General features: G+C 43.1%; 1 long non-coding RNA gene across 8 annotated transcripts in view; it reads right to left on the bottom strand.

The window, feature by feature from the left end:
- Positions 1–16406, bottom strand: part of LOC308617384 — a 68302-nt gene extending 51896 nt beyond the window's left edge. For 4 of the 8 annotated variants that reach the window (XR_014015867.1, XR_014015868.1, XR_014015869.1 and 1 more), the window contains exon 1: positions 16141–16406. This is a non-coding gene — a long non-coding RNA (uncharacterized lncRNA). Of the gene's footprint in view, positions 1–14894; positions 14992–16140 lie in introns of all 8 variants that reach the window. The other 4 variants (XR_014015872.1, XR_014015873.1, XR_014015870.1 and 1 more) reach the window with 3 other exon arrangements.
- Between the last annotated feature and the right edge of the window lie 276 nt (positions 16407–16682).

The raw sequence follows: 16682 nt of genomic DNA, 5'->3' as shown, positions 1-16682 counted from the left end.
ACTCAATGGAAAAATGGGTAGAAGACCTAAATAAACATTTCTCTAAAGAAGACATACAGATAGCCAATAGGCACATGAAAAGATGCTAATCATCACTAATTATTAGAGAAATGCAAATCCAAATTACAATGAGGTATCACTTCACACTGATCAGAATGGCCATCATTAAAAAAAATCTACAATTAACAAATGCTGGATGGGGTATGGAGAAAAGGGAACCCCTCAGCACTGTTGGTGGCCATGTAAGTTGGTGCAGCCACTATGGAAAACAGTATGGAGGTTCCGCAAAAAAACTATAAAGAGAGTTGCCATCTGATCTAGCAATCCCACTTCTGGACATATATCTAGACAAAATTATAATTCCAAAAAATATATAAAACCCTATGTTCATAGAAGCACTATTTATAATAGCCAAGACATGGAAACAACCTAAATGTTCATTAAAAAATGAATGTATAAAGAAAGTGTGGTATACGTATACAATAGATATTACTCAGACATAAAAAGGAATGAAATAATGCCATTTGCAGCAACATGGATGGACATAGAGATAATGATACTGAGGTAAGTCATAAAGAGAAAGACAAATACCATATAATATCACTTACATGTGGAATCGAAAACAGGACACAAATGAACATGTCAGCAAAACAGAAACAAACACACAGATATAGAAAACAGAGTTGTGGTTGCCAAGGAGAGAGTGATGGAAAGATTGGGAGTTTTGGAATAGCAGAAGCAAACTATTCTACATAGGATGGACAAGCCACAAAGACCTACTGTACAGCAGAGGAAACTATATTCAGTATCCTCTGATAAACCATAATGGAAAAGAATATATATATATATATATATATATATATATATATATATATATATGACTGAATCACTTTGCTGCACAGCAGAAATTAATACAATAATGTATAAAGGCTGCAGAGGGTGTGGAGAAAAGGGAACCCTCCTGCACTGTTGGTGGGAATGTAAACTGATACAGCCACTATGGAGAACAATATGGAGGTTCCTTAAAAGCTAAAAATAGAACTACCATATGACCCAGCAATCCCACTACTGAGCATATACCCGGAGAAAACCATAATTCAAAAAGATACATGTATCACAATATTCACTGTAGCACTATTTACAATAGCCAGGACATAGAACCAACCTAAATGTCCATCGACAGATGAATATAGAAAGAAGATATGGCCTATATATATAATGGAGTATTACTCAGCCATAAAAAGGAATAAAATTGAGTTATTTGTAGTGAGGTGGTTGGACCTAGAGTCTGTCATACAGAGTGAAGTACGTCAGAAAGAGAAAAACAAATACTGTATGTGAACACATATATATGGAATTCAGAAAAATGGTACTGATGAACCTAGCGACAGGGCAGGAATAAAGACACAGATGTAGAGAACGGACTTCAGGACACAGGGCTGAAGGGGACACAGGGACGTAGTGAGAGAGTAGCACTGACATATATACACTACCGAATGTAAAAGAGCAAGTGGTAAGCTGCCGCATAGCACAGGGAGATCAGCTCGGTGCTTTATGTCCCCCACAGGGGTGGGATAGGGAGTCTGGGAGGGAGCCTCAAGACGGGGGGGTATGGGGATATATGTATACATATAGGTGATTCACTTTGTTGTAAAGCAGAAACTAATACAGTGTTATAAAGCAATTATACTCTAATAAACATGTATTTTAAAATACCACAACGTTGTAAATCAACTACACTAGAAAATATTTCTTAAGTGAAAAAGATTTTTTGAATGTATGTTTTATTGTGTGTGTGTACCACAGGTTCAATATATATGAATTATGTCAAATTGATTACATTGTTTTTCAAAATAAAGAATTTTTGATATTCTACATCAGCTGCATAATATAAATGCAGAAAAACTATATTATTTTTTTCTAAAGTTCAGAAATACCCATTTTGCTCATTCGGTATACTATAAACCACTAACTGTTAAAAAGGGATTCATGACCTCTTTCTTCCAAAGAAATATTTCTGCACTCACACAAGTTTAATAGAATGTTCCATCATGAACTGGCTTCCTACCTTAGAGACACGAGATTTGCATCCTGAAATCTCTTTCTTGCAAAAATGTCCAATTAGCATCCTAGCATTACAGAAAAGAAATGCTTTTTGCCAGATCTCAAATTACATACAACTTTATCACGACATCATGTATGTTTTTTTTCCACACACACAGACTGTATTTTATTTTTACAAGAGAAAAATCAACTGACACCAAACATTGTAAATGGATGACCACAGCAAAAGCAACAATGATTGTAATTACCAAACATGAAACACACTCATACTATTGTCATAATATTGACATTCATTCCAGGAATCCTCCAAAGCTCCTTTATTTTGCAGTGAAAGACACCATGTTTTTTTTTGTTTTTTGTTTTGTTTTTTTTTTGCAGTACGCAGGCCTATCAGTGTTGTGGGCTCTCCCATTGTGGAGCATAGGCTCCGGACGTGCAGGCTCAGCGGCCATGGCTCACGGGCCTAGCCGCTTCGTGGCATGTGGGATCTTCCTGGACCGGGGCACGAACCCGTGTCCCCTGCATCGGCAGGCGGACTCTCAACAACTGCACCACCAGGGAAGCCTGACATCATATATATTTAAATTATCAGCACTCACCTGAGATCTTCAAAAATCAACAAAAACATAATTTTGTGCTCTCTTTCATTTATTCTGGTTCTAAGTGGTCATTTCTAAACGAAAGTATTTAAGTATGTTAACGTCATCTTATAACATCATATTTCAAATGACTACCGTCTCTCCAAAGATGCAATATGAGGAACTCATAAGTAGGCTCTCCAAAGTTTTACTCTTTGAATCTGTATTACACTTCTGCTGAACTTCACACTGTTCATTATTCTCTGAGAATATTCTTTTTCTTGTATGCCCATCTCACATGCTCTTTCATTTCATGAAGTTTTTTCCTACAATTTTATGCCTAGTTTATTTCTGAGAAAATGCATTATTCCAGATTGATAATTATAGACACAAAAACTTCTATATAATTCCCTGAGAGTTTCAAAAACTCCTTCTTCTTTTTTTTTAAATCCCTAGATTCTGAAGCTCTCCACAAAGCATTACTAAAATTGCATTTACATAGTATCTACATATTAATCACACATTAATGCATTTACAATTGTATTATGCTTTATTGCTAATTTTGGAGCATAAACGTAGCTGTCTTATTTACCACCCTCTTGGAAATCACTTTAATATTTGCACTTAGGACTTGAAAGAGAATGGATAAATAAAAACCTGAAGAATATGCAAATACAATTTATATATTTCTCATAAAATTAGGTGATTATTTAACCTTTATCCAGAAAAAAGAAGAGCCCACATACTCTGCAGTCATGATACTCGAGAATGTGTGGTCTTCCAGCAGGAAAACATGCGGTAATCCACGTGGCAGAGTTTACCTGTGACCAGCTGGGGTTAGTGTCCTATGCATTCCTTACATGCAACATATCAGGAGTGGCCAAAGTGAATTTGTCAGTTGTGGCAATCAGTATAATGAAGATTTGTAGCAGGTCATGCTCATATATGCAGCACAGGTACAATCAACATTTTGCTCAATTCTGGTAGATCTAAATCTGTATCTGTTACTTTGTCTTTAACGAGGAAATGTCAGAACTGACTTACCAAAAAAAAGTGTTTTGTTTGTTTGTTTTAATTACAGTCACGGTGAGTAAGACATAGCTCAGAACAACTAATGTGACTTAGTGATTCTCTCATCAGGAAATGCAGTTTCTACTTCCCTGTTTATTCTCCACATCTTGTAGTAAGTTAAGTTTCAGTGAAAGATGAATCTACAGGGTGAAAAGAAAAGAAAACTTACATGTGTTGATAAGATCATTCTGACAGCTTTTACCACGTATGTCAGTGTTTCTGGTGATGGACACAAGCTAGAGCTCCCTACTCTGACATTTTCACTGATGTCATTCCCCTTGATCCTCAATTTGAAAGTGGATAAAAATGTTTTCTATGTTTTCTTCTTTAAGAAATTAAATAAAGAATGCTGTCTAGACATGATCCTCTAATGACTTTCAGTCAGTGGTCATCAAGAGAAGAAAAGCACAGAATCTCATCCCCACAGAAGGGTGACATTCAGTCAGGTAAGAAAATTCTCCCCAAAATCAGAGCTTCATCTTTAACATTCAATCAAAGGCTTTCACAGGTGCTTCATACTCTGCACTCAGCCTTACCATATGGGATTGGCTCTGAGAATCTCACACCAGATGACTGACAAACATGTCATAGTACAGTGATCTGGGACCAGATCCTGCCTCTCTTAATGATCTCCCGCAGGGACATTGCAATATTCTAGGATATTTCCTGGAGCCCTCTACTCTATACAGGTACACTTCCAAGTAGAAACAGAAGCTTTGATTCTCACTGGGACCCCTGCTCTGTCCAACCAACCTCTCTAGAAATATGATGTTCTAATCTCTCCTGATTAGAACATTGCACGGTCTCTCACTGTGCTAATTTAGTAAAGGTAAAAGAGAAACAAGAAAGAGCAAACTATGCAGGGAGCAATATATAAGATTCCTTTACTTAATGTATTTATCTGATATACACAAATATTGAGAAGTATAGATTCATTTCATAATGGTCAAGAAAAGAGGAGGAGGAACCTCCATGCCAACAGTATATATAAGTTGGAATCAATCCTGCATAAGCTCCAGCTAAAGCTTAGCTACGAGGTACTAACTCTTCTCATAAAGAAGCAATAGTTCTCCATCATTTGAAGCACACTGAGGACTCAGACAGCTGGACCCTGAGGGTGTAGTCTCCTCACTCGAATTCTGTACCTGCATCACAGAGCAATGAAATATTCCCAAAGAATTATTAAGGATGAGGTGGGGAGCCGAAATAAAAAAGATGAATCCACAGTCTGCCCTACCATCCATTCTGCTGGATATTACCACCATCTTGGCCCAGTATGACCTTCCCACTTTTCTCTGGGCCTCCCTACTTCCCACCTCCATCCTCTCATTATATCTTACCTACACTTGGAAATGACTCTAGTTTTCCCATTTATCTTCATCAACAAGCAATCCAAATAGCAACTGTGTATATAACTCCTTAGAAACCTCAGGTATGACTCATTTGAACGGATCCTGGGTCACACCTACCTCCTGATCTTGGAGAGTCTCCCAGAGAGTCCAGAGGCAACTACAGCACAGCCTCAGGGACATAGACACTGGCAGCAGCCACTTGGGGGAGCTCCTTCTACCTCGTGGCCACTGGTACCAGCAAGCATAATTTCAGAGTCCTCCCTCTATCTTTTTAGCCTCAGGGCCTAGCCCTACCCATTTCCACCAGACTATAGACACAAGTACTAGGATGCTGCAGGCCAAGCAACTAACTGAGCAGGGGCATAGCCCCATCCACCAGCAAACAGGCTGCTTTCAGACCCTCTCAATGCACAGCTGCCGCTGGACATGGGCCCAGCAACCAAAAGCCCCAGGACCAGCCTCCACACCTAAGTGGAGAGGCACCAGCCCCAGAGTCCTTGGCCCCTCTGACAAGTGAGCCTGCTCTGGCCTTGGAATCAGTCTCACCGTCGGCAGGTGATTACTGCACAGGGACTGGATGGAGCTTGGACCTACCCAACAGCAAATCTGCTCTAGCAGTGGGATCAGCCTCATACACCCACAGGTACACACCAGCTCCAGGAATACCACAGCCCAGCAGCCTGTGTGACCAGAACACTCACTTGCAGGCCACAAGCAGCCATGCACTCACTTGGGTCTTGACCCTGCCCATCAGAATGACAGCACAAGATTAGGGATACCCCAGACCCTGCAGACAGCTGTGTCAGGAACAGTGATCCAACACCAACTCTGAGACTCCTGGGCCCTGCAGCCAGAACTCAGGACCTGTGTCTTCCTCCCAGTAGCCAGCATCACCGCAGTGACTGGGCACTAGCCCTGATATCACCTGGACTGCAATTCTACCCATAAGTGAACGAGCACTAGATTTGGTGTCCCACAGAGTCGTGCAGCCAACTGCCTTATGATTTAGCCTCACCAAGCAGCACAGACAGCCTCCATACAAGGCAGAGTCTGTCAAACAAGCAGTCTGGGGGCAGCCAAGCCTACCAGACCACCCACAGTAGTCAGCCCACCACAATAGAAGAGCCCAAGTAGCCAACATAGGGGGTACACCTAGAACATATAGTTCTAGTGACCAGGGGACAGTGGGCTTCTGGGACACATAGGACCTCTCCTACAAAAGGCCACTTCTAGAAGGTCAGGAAATGTAACGAACATACTACATACATAGCAATAAAAACAGCAAGTTAAGAAAAATGAGGTGACACTGAAACACGATCCAAATGAAGGAACAAGATAAGAACTCAGAAGAAGATCTAAGTGAAGTGGAGGTAGCCAATCTCCTCAAAAAATAGTTCAAGGTAATGACTATAAAGATGATCAAAGAACTCAGGAGAAGAATGGACGACCAGAGCAAGAAGGTAGAATTTTTTTAAAAAGAGTTAGAGCATTAAAGAACAACAAAACAGAGATGAGGAATACAATAACTGAAATGAAAAATACACTAAAAGGAAACTACTGTAGACTAAATGACAGAGGAATGAATCAGAAAACTGAAGGACAGAGTACTGGCAATCACTGAAGATGAACTGTAAAACAATAGATTAAAATGAAATGAAGAAAGTTGAACAGACATGTGAAACGTCAAGTGTACTAATATTTGCATTATACTGGTCCCAGAAGCAAAAAGGAAAGAGAAAGCAGTGTAGAGCATACCTGAAGACGTAAGAGCTGAAAACTTCCATAACCTGGGAAAGAAAACAGACATCCAAGTCCAGTAAAAACAGTAAGGCCAAAACAGGATCAACCCAAAGAGGACCACACCAAGACTCATTGTAATTAAAATGGCAAAAAAATAAAGATAAAAAGACACTATTAAAAGGAGCAAAGGAAAAGCAACAAGTTACAAACATGGAACTTGCATTAAGTTATCAGCTGACTTTTCAGGATAACCTCTGCATGCCAGAAGGGAGTGGCATGGTATATTTAAAGTCATGAAAGGGAAAAGCCTATAACCAAAAATACTCTACCCAGCAAGGCTCTCCTTCAGATTTGATGGTGAGATCTAAAGTTTTACAGAGAAACAAAACTAAAAGAGCACAGCATCGCCAAACCAGCTTTATGAGAAATCTTAAAGGGGCTTTTCTCAGTGAAAAAGAAAAGGCCATGACTGAAACATAAAAATTAGAAAAGGAAACTTACTAACGGAAAAACCTCATTGGATAAGGCAAATATTCAACAAAGGAGGTAAATCAACCACGTACACAGCTAATAGGAAGGATGAAAGAAAACAGTAATAAAATCATCTATATTCACAATAAGAAGTTAAGGGACACACAAAACAAGTAGATGTAAAATATAAGGTCAAATTCAGTAACTGTGGGGGAGCAGAGTAACAATGCAGGGTTGTTAGTGTCCACGTGAAACTAAGAGCTCAGCAACTTAAATAATCACACACACACACACACACACACACACACACACAACTGAAAGAAATCCAAACATCATATTAAAGGTAGTCCTCACATCACAGATGAATAAAAGGGGAAAAAAGGAACAGTGAAGAAATTAAAGAGGGATTCTAAAAATACCCAAGAGAAATGAAAATGAACACACAGTGATCCAAAATCTATGGGACACAGCCAACGCAGTTCACAGGGGGAAGTTATAGTGATACAAGCTTATTCTTAGGAAACAAGAAAAATATCAAATAAACAACCTAACATTACACCTGAAGGAATTAGAAAAAGAAGAAAAAAACAAAACTCAAAGATGTCAGAAAGAAAAAAATTAAGAAAACAATACCATATGCAATCACACTAAAAATAATAAGATACCTAAGAACAAACACACCTAAGCAGGTAAAAGACATGTACTCAGAAATGTATCAGCCATTGGTGAAAGAAGTTGAAGGCAACAGAAAAAGATGAGAAAATATAGCAGGTGCATGGACTGGAAGAATTAATACTGTTAAAATAACCATACTGCCAAAGACAATCTACAGATTTAATGCAATCCCTATCAGAATACCAAAGCATTTTCACAGAACTTGAAAAAGTAAATTTAAAATTTGTATAGAAACACAAAGACCCCAAATAGCCAAACAATCTTGAGAAAGAACAGAGCTGGAGGCATCAGGCACCTTTACTTCAGATTATACTGCAAAGCGACAGTAATCAAAGAGCATCGGACCGGAGCAAAAACAGACACAAAGATCACTGGAATAGAATAGAGATCCCAGAAATAAGCCCACACACGTATATTTAATTGATTTATGACAAAGCAGGCAATATGGAGAAAGAACTGTCTCTTCAATAAGTGGTACTAGGAAAACTGGTCAGCTACATGGAAAAGACTAAAATTAGAGTATTTTAGCACACCGTATATAAAATTAATGCAAAACTGAATAAAGACCTAAATGTAGGACCATAAAACCCCGAGAGGAAAATACAGAACATTCTTCAACATAAATGATAGCAACAGTTTTGCGTTCAGTCTACTAAGGCAAATGAAACAAAAGCAAAAATAAACAAATGGGACTTCACTAAACTTAAAAGATTTTGCACAGCAAAGGAAACCAAAGACAAAACGAAAAGACAACCTGCTGAAGGAGAGACAATATTTGCACATGATAAGAGGTTAACACCAAAAAGATGACCAAGCAAGGGTTCATATCTAAACTACAGAAACAGCACATACAACTCAATATCAGAACTGCACCCAAAATATTTTTTTAAAAAATGAGAAGACTTAAATAGACATTTTTCCAAGGAAAAAATGCAGATAGACAGCCAGAATGCACAAAGATGCTAAACATAGCTAATCGGCAATAAAATGCAAATCAAAAGTATGAGATATATCACCTCAATCTTGTCAGAATGGCTGTCATCAAAAAGGTCACAAATAACAACGGTTAGTGAGGATGTGGAGAAAGGGAAACTCTTGTAAACTCTTGATGTGAATGTGAAGTAGTGCAGCTACTGTGGAAAGAAGAATGGAGGTTCCACAAAAAACTAAAAATAGAACTACCATAATATCCAGCAATTTCCCTCTTGGGTATATCAGAAGAAAACAAAAACACTATTTAAAAAAAAAATAACTGCACACCAATGTTCATAACAGTGTTATTTGCCATAGCCAAGATATAGAGTCAAACTAAGTGTTCATCAATAGGTTAGGGGATAAAAAAATGATATTTATGATGACTTCAGCAAAAAATGAAATGTTGCTATTTGCAAGAACATGGATGGACTTGGAGGGTATTATGCTTAGTAAAATAAGCCGCAGAGAAAACAAGCCTGGTAGGTTATCACTTACACGTGGCATCTAAAACATTGAATACAACAACAACAACAATGAAACAGACTCACAGATTAAAGAACAGACTAGTGATTACCAGCAGGGAGAGACAGGGTGGAGGAGCAAAATAGTGGTAGGAGATTCTGAGGAAGAATCCACTATGTATAAAATCAATAATCTACAGTGACGTTCTGTATAGCATGGGGAATAGAGCCACTCTTTTATAATAAGTATAAATGGAGAAGAACCTAAACATTTATGAATCACTATGTTGTACCTCTGAAACTAATATAATAATGTAAATTAACTATAGATCAATAAAATATAAAGTAAGAAACAATAAAGGAGAGAGATTATTAGATAGAAATCAATTAAATAAACACAAGTTTTGGAAATCAAGGAATTAAAAAACAACATGTAAGACAACATTGGCCTTTAAAGTGTATGATCTATTCATTTAAAAGAAATCATTTAAGTGGTGAAAAATGGTACCCATTCTCACAATTTTGTATATCTAGGATAAATTATTATCTACAAAAATATGTTAGAAATATTCACTCAAAAAGAAAGAGAAAATTTGGATTAACCCATTTTAGTATACAAATTTAATATCAAAGTCTCTATGTAACATTGATGTGAATAAGTTCTGTTAGCCACTTCTAGTTTCTTTGTGATGTAAAATCTTTTAAAGCATAAAAATCAGCCTTTCTACATCATTCCATTAGACATACATAGAAGTTAAAAGAACAACCCCAAGAACTAGAAGTGGCTTAACCCAGAACTTATTCACCATCCCCCAACTGTTTAATAGAGAACTTTGATATTAAAATTGTATACTAAAAGGCGTTAAAGCAAATTTTTCCTTTCTTTTTTGAATGCTGAATATTTCTTTGAGGGCTTCAAACCACCATACCTACGTCCTCTGCCACAACTACACACACGGGAACAAAAATAAACCTCTGCTATCTACTCGTGTAGGAGAGATTCATGCAAAATAAACTCCTACATGGAGACCAGCAGGTGGGTTTTCTACCTGTTCTTTATAATGTCCTTCCATTATAGTAAATCCCACACATTATGAGGCAGAAGGGGTTATGTGAGCTCTTCCTTGAAGTCAAAAACCTTGCATTCATTTCAAGTACCTGGTGATCATAGGGTACAGAGAGGGAAGGTGCCATCACCCTTTGGGGGGAGCGGTGAATGGGCTTCCGCAACCATGCACCTCCTGATGAACAGATTCTGAAGAAACAAAGGGCGGTCACACCGCAGCCAGCCTGTCAGACTGTCGGGCCACTGGGCAACCCCACCAGTCTGGAAGTGCCCCATAAGTTGCTCAAAGCAAAACTCTGCCCCCCCCGTGAAGCCAGGCAATTTGGGCCAGAGAGTCAGAGGAGACCGGTAATCAACTCCTCCTCTCTGCTCACCTCCTTGGGGTTACAGCAACCCCATCTCCAAACCCAACTCTGATCCTGGAGTGCCAAGGTGGGAGCGCAGGTGGGCTCTGCCGGTGCTTCAGCGCCTTCTGGGAAGCCCCCTAGTTTGAATATGATTTGAGTTTGATCCTGAGAAACCATCAGAACTTCCCACCAGAGATAAATGAGGAGATTCTGGCCTTTATTAGTGCGTACGGTGAACCCGGTCGTCCTGGCTGTACTTGCCAACCCTCCTATTTTACGCACCTATGTTTATCCACCTTCCTCCCTGTGAGTACCTTTCACTAACCCTGAGCTCAGACCCCTGACCTATTACAGTGACTTTTTCAGTCTTTCTTTAAAAATGTACAGGTAGGGCTTCTCTGGTGGCGCAGTGGTTGAGAGTCCGCCTGCAATGCGGGGGACACAGGTTCATGCCCCAGTACGGGAGGATCCCACATGCCGCGGAGCGGCTAGGCCTATGAGCCATGGCCGCTGAGCCTGTGCGTCCGGGGCCTGTGCTCCACGACGGGAGAAACCACAACAGTGAGCGGCCCGCGTACCGCAAAAAAAAAAAAAAAAAAAAAGGACAGGTAATAAAATGAATTTAACCTAGAAGCAGCAGCTCAGTAAGGGAAATAAAATCATCAGAAGTTACCTAATCACAGCCACAGCCATCCAGGGCCCTGTCTTATCTGCTGGGGCATAAGAATGGGACCTTCCTAAACTTGAAGGGCATCCAATCAGATAAGTTGATTACGCTCACCTCTGGCTCTTGGAGGGACTGCTAGGCAGTCTACCCAGTGTATACTGACTGCAAAACACGGTCATGGTTTTGAAACACCTATGCTCCAGGAAAGATTTTTGTGGTGCATGGGGAAGGTTTCTTTTTGACATCAAGCAAAAAATAAGTCACCAAGCCCTTTGAGCACAGGGCTTCTTAAGAGGGAAGTAGAAAGAAGGAATGGGCAGAAAACATGATCTCCTCGGAAGTGCAGGGCGTTTTTCCAAAAGAGTAGGATTTAGTCTCAGTTTAAGGAGAACACCTTTAAATAGCTGGGACAGCTCCAAACTGCAGTTTAGGGAACGAGTGCTCCAAAAGAACAGTGCTTTACAAGTCCTGGCCAGGCAGCAAGAGGATGAAGAGTTGGTTTTGCATAGTTTTGAACGCAGGAGTAAAGAAACCGAGGCATCTCTGACTAAAAGGGCCTGAGATCCTATGGCATCAGTGGGTCAGTCAGTTGCAGGGAGCAGGGGGTGTGGGGGGCGATATTTCTCTCTCAACATCTCCCAGGGCAGCCACCCCTCCCAACCCCACCCCCCTAATCCCTTCACCCTTCCTCCCTCCACTGTTGGGTCCCCAGGGACAGCACTTCTTAAGCTGGAGCGCTCAAGCACCATCTCTGCAGTCTGGATTCTTCTGGAGCCTGGCAAGTTCTGGGACAGGAAGCCAGGTCTGCAAGGCCGCTGGGGTGCAGTCAGCCCTGGAGGTCTGGAGGGGAAATGGAGCCCTGAAGCCCACCCACGTCCTTGAAGCCGAGGGAGGAACACATCCTTCTAACAGTACTTCTCAGGGGTCAGCATGCTCCCCACCCAACAGTGATCCATACTCACTTGAGGCAACAAGGACTGCCTCTAACTGGCCCCCTCGATTGTGCCTTAAGGGTCCTCGCACATGTGTGACAGCGCTGGCCCTGGATCTCTTTAGTCAGCCTAGGCCAGTGCTGCCGGGGTCCCTCCAGTCCCATCCCCCAGCCCCTCCCTCTGGGACTGTATCTAATAGAAGAAAGAGCACAGAGGAATTGGCTAAATCAAGGGACCTGGGAGCCTGGGTATGAGTTTGAAGACCGAGAACCTAAGGCACAATTACATATTATTGGAGACTCTTGTGGGGTGTGTGGGGTGAGGTTAGGAGGCTGAGAGGCTGAGTCGACCTGGTGAGTCCAGCCCCAGGACACCACACAGCCCCGTCCCCCCTTCCCTGCCATCAGACAAGGGGTGCCGCAACTCCAGCCGGGACTCTGCACTTCCCCCTCCCTGATTCTCCTCCAGAAGAGCAGGTGGTCCCGCTCTGAGGGCAGCGGCAAGACAACGGACCAAGTCCCCCCCGCACTAAGGCACTACTGGAAGCTCTTCCTGCACAGCAGTGCTGGCTTGGAGCAAACCCGAGCAGCGCCAAAGTTGGTCTCGTCCTGCAGCGGAGGGACGCAGGGTTTAAGTCAGCTGCCCTGGCTTTAAAGCAATCAGCCCCCCCTTTAGGTCAGGTGACCCGACTTTAAATCACTGTGTGCCCCTCAAGCCTGCAACTTCAAAAGTTGGGAACTTCACTTTGATCCCAGCACCTCACATAGCTGAATGCACACTAGTCACCCCCAAGCCTGGCTTAGAGGCAGGATATAAGGTAAGGGGATGGGCGTGCACTCATGGTGATGAGGGTGTACTTCATGTACCAGAAGGGTCTAGGCACTCTGGGGTACAGCTAGCAGTGCACGATACAGCAGCTCCCTGGCAAAGCTGGTGAGGCCCAGGGAGAGCAGACACACCCATGCGTGCAGAGGTTCCAGGACGGGAGCTGGGGCACAGCCAGCCAGGAGGGTGTGAAAGTGGAGGATCTGAGCCTTTTGTGAAAGGCAGACACAGAGGATGGATGAGAAACAAAGACCAGATGAAATATGGATTTGAAAAACACACCCTGCTCTTGAAATTGGGGTGGGGGGGCACCCCAGACTTGAGACTTCTTACTCCCCAGTACCTAGTGCTTTGGCCTTTGCCCAATTACTTATAAAATTTACTGATAATATCTAACCCATAGAATACTGCATTTGTAGTGCTATTGCATGTTAATGTTTCTATAGTGGAAAAATCTTTTCTACAAGAAACAGGTACACTATCTGAAATCAATTAAAACCCCTCTTTATAAAGTACTATATTGGACTTCCCTGGTGGTGCAGTGGTTAAGAATATGCCTGCCAACGCAGGGGACATGGGTTCGAGCCCTGGTCAGGGAAGATCTCACATGCTGCAGAGCAGCTATGCCCATGCGCCACAACTAGTGAACCTGCAGGCCACAACTATTGAAGCCCGTGTGCCTAGAGCCGGTGTTCCACAACAAGCGCAGCAAGAGAAGCCACTGCAATGAGAAGCCCGCGCACCACAACAAAGAGTAGCCCCCGCTCGCCGCAACTGGAGAAAGACCGCGCACAGCAACGAAGACCCAACACAGCCAAAAATTAATTAATTAATTAATTAATTTTAAAAAGTACTATATCCTTCTGTACAACTTCTCTGGGAAGCACAGAGATGGCGTGGGAGAGTGAGAAAGACCAATATTTAGTGCACATCTCTCATGCAGGTGCTCTGCTGGCTCAGATACATTTATCCCCACTTTACAAAGGAGGAAATAAGCTCAGAGAGGTTTAGTAATTTTCCCAAAGCCAAACAGCTATTGAGTGGCAGAACCAAGATCTGAACCAAGTCTGTTCCCTCCAAAGCCTAAGTCCTCATCACAACAAAACTCAATTAATATTTACATTTATCGAATTACATTGCAGCCTGGGGAGTTCTTGGCACAATCCTGAATAAGAGTGAGAAAGAAAGAAATAGCATTGTTCCTACAGTCAACCAAAATTTTTTGAGCAGCGGCTAGATGCCTGGTCCTTTTTGGGGTTCAGCAGTGATCACGACAGGAAAAGTCGTGCTTTCATGAACCATGTAGTGGGGAGGAGAGACGGGTGCAACTTGGGTGAGGGATTTCACCTTGCTGGGCCTCTGTTTTCTCATCTGGAAAATGGGATGGGTGTTCCTCATTTTCTGGGATTGTCCGGCTGGACATTCTCTGATTCCATAAGAAGCATTTGTTTTCCTGTTTCTTTAAAATTCATTCAAGCCATGAGCCGTGATGCATGTTGTTAGCTGCTCCCCAAATCACTCTTCCCCACCCTTTTCCTGTGATCAGGTCTTTCCCGAAACATGACTCACAATCAGTCAAGTCACAGAACCTAAGGGGCACCCAGCAGAAAAATTCCAACCCTTGCTTCTCAGGAGCTCTGTGGTCTACCTGCCAGGTAAACTTAACTCACCTGGAACAAGGTGGCCATCCCTGGTTTCACATCAACATGATCTCAGGCACAAACCTCCTTTTTTTCCATTTGGTCTTTAAGTTACTTGTTGAAACAACTGTACAAATATGACAAAGGTATAAAATCAGGCATCTTCTGCCCCTAGCGCCTACTAATACATGATGTTCTGCCACTTTAAGGATAAAGATAGAACATTTCAACATTCTGCTGCCCTCATTATTTGTCATTTTTGTTGATATTTCTATTGAATACATCTTTCAAAATTTTAACAATGGAACATTTATTTAGGTTGCTCCAGACCCAGCCTTTAGTGGTAAGGGGTTTTTTGTTATATTTCTATTATGTTTCCTTTAAAAACCATTATCCTATTTAAATGGATTAAGTCAATTCTATAGGCATGTATCTTATGATATTCATGAAATGCATCCATAGAGGGCAGTAGTACAATTGATCACACTTGAGAACCTCTAGTAGCACAGTTAAGTGTACATATTATCTATGTGTAAACCAAAGTACATGCCGAGTGAGATTCTCCTACCCTTTTCCCTCTGTGCCCCTCAAGCCGGTGAGAAATGGAATATTTCTTGCCATCTCAGTAAACAAAGGATATCACAGGCATCAGCCCTTGCAGCCCTCCAGTGTGAGCCGCGAGCCCTGAGGATCTCAGGATATGCAAATACAGAATGCAGGCCCCAGAGCGCTGAGGTGCATATGAAAGGAAGGAATTCAGGGAGCCCAGCCTCTGGCATCTCCGCAAACAAAGAAAAGCGCTGCATTCCTCACGTTGGGAGAGCCGGTTTTCCTTAGTTAACAATCACCTGCTGATGGTCCCCATTACCTGCGCCAGTGCCCTGCCCTGTCCCCTCCCCCCGGTCCTTTAGCTCAGGGAGGAAGGAGGGCAGAGGGACTCCGCTGAATAAGGGGCCTGCGAGCCTCGGGAGGAGTTTTTAGCCGCCTTCCCCGCAGTCGGGGGGAGGCGCGCTGACGCTGCAGCCGGGCCCTGCGCCTCCCTTGCCCCGTTTCCCCTCAGGACACTCAGGCCGACCCCCTCCCCACGCCCCACTGGGCCCCGCGAGCCAGGCCGAGGGCAGGGGCGAGAGGAGGGACCGAAGTTCCCGGGACCAGACGCTGGGGGCCGCCCTTTCTGCACAGCAGCGGCGGGTGGCAGCGAACCCCTGCCCCTCAGAAGCTGGTCTTGCCCTGCCGCCAGGGCACCGTACCAGGCGGAGGGTCGGCGCCCACTTACCCGGCCCGCCGTCCGCACGACTGTCGCGGCTTCGGCCTCCGGGGCCCCTCCAGAGCCGGCAGCGTCAGTGAGGCCGCCCTCGCCGCGGGCTCCGGGGCAGTTCCGTGAAGGCGGAGGGAAGAGACCCCGAGCCGGGAGCTCCAGCTCTGCGGAAACGCGGGCTCCGTTCTGGGCGCAGCGGGTGGGACCGCTCTGCCCCGAGGCCTTCTGGGAGGGACGGAGGCGCCGGGGGAGGGAGCCGCCAGGAGCGCAGGGCCCCGTCGGGGGTCCTGGAGGGGCGGCCCGGCCTGAGGGCCCCGCCCACTGTGACCGCAGCCCAGGCCTTCTTCCTGGAGTCCTACATTAAAAAGTTAGAAAGATACACGGTCTATAGTAAATATTCACAAATGATTGTTGCTGCTGTGCTTACTATCCTATTAAAGGTGTAAAATCCATAAAACACTTTAAGTTCAAAATTAAATATGAATTTTTACCTTTCTAATTATGTCTCTGCTATTCACAATTGTCGTTAATGACTCAGAGACTGTGGCATCACTAGTTAA

This window comes from Mesoplodon bidens (genome assembly GCF_964165515.1).
Source record: "Mesoplodon bidens genome assembly, chromosome: 5".
NCBI lineage: Eukaryota > Metazoa > Chordata > Mammalia > Artiodactyla > Ziphiidae > Mesoplodon > Mesoplodon bidens.
Note: the sequence above shows the minus strand (reverse complement) of the source record. Positions and strands in the feature narration are given on the sequence as shown.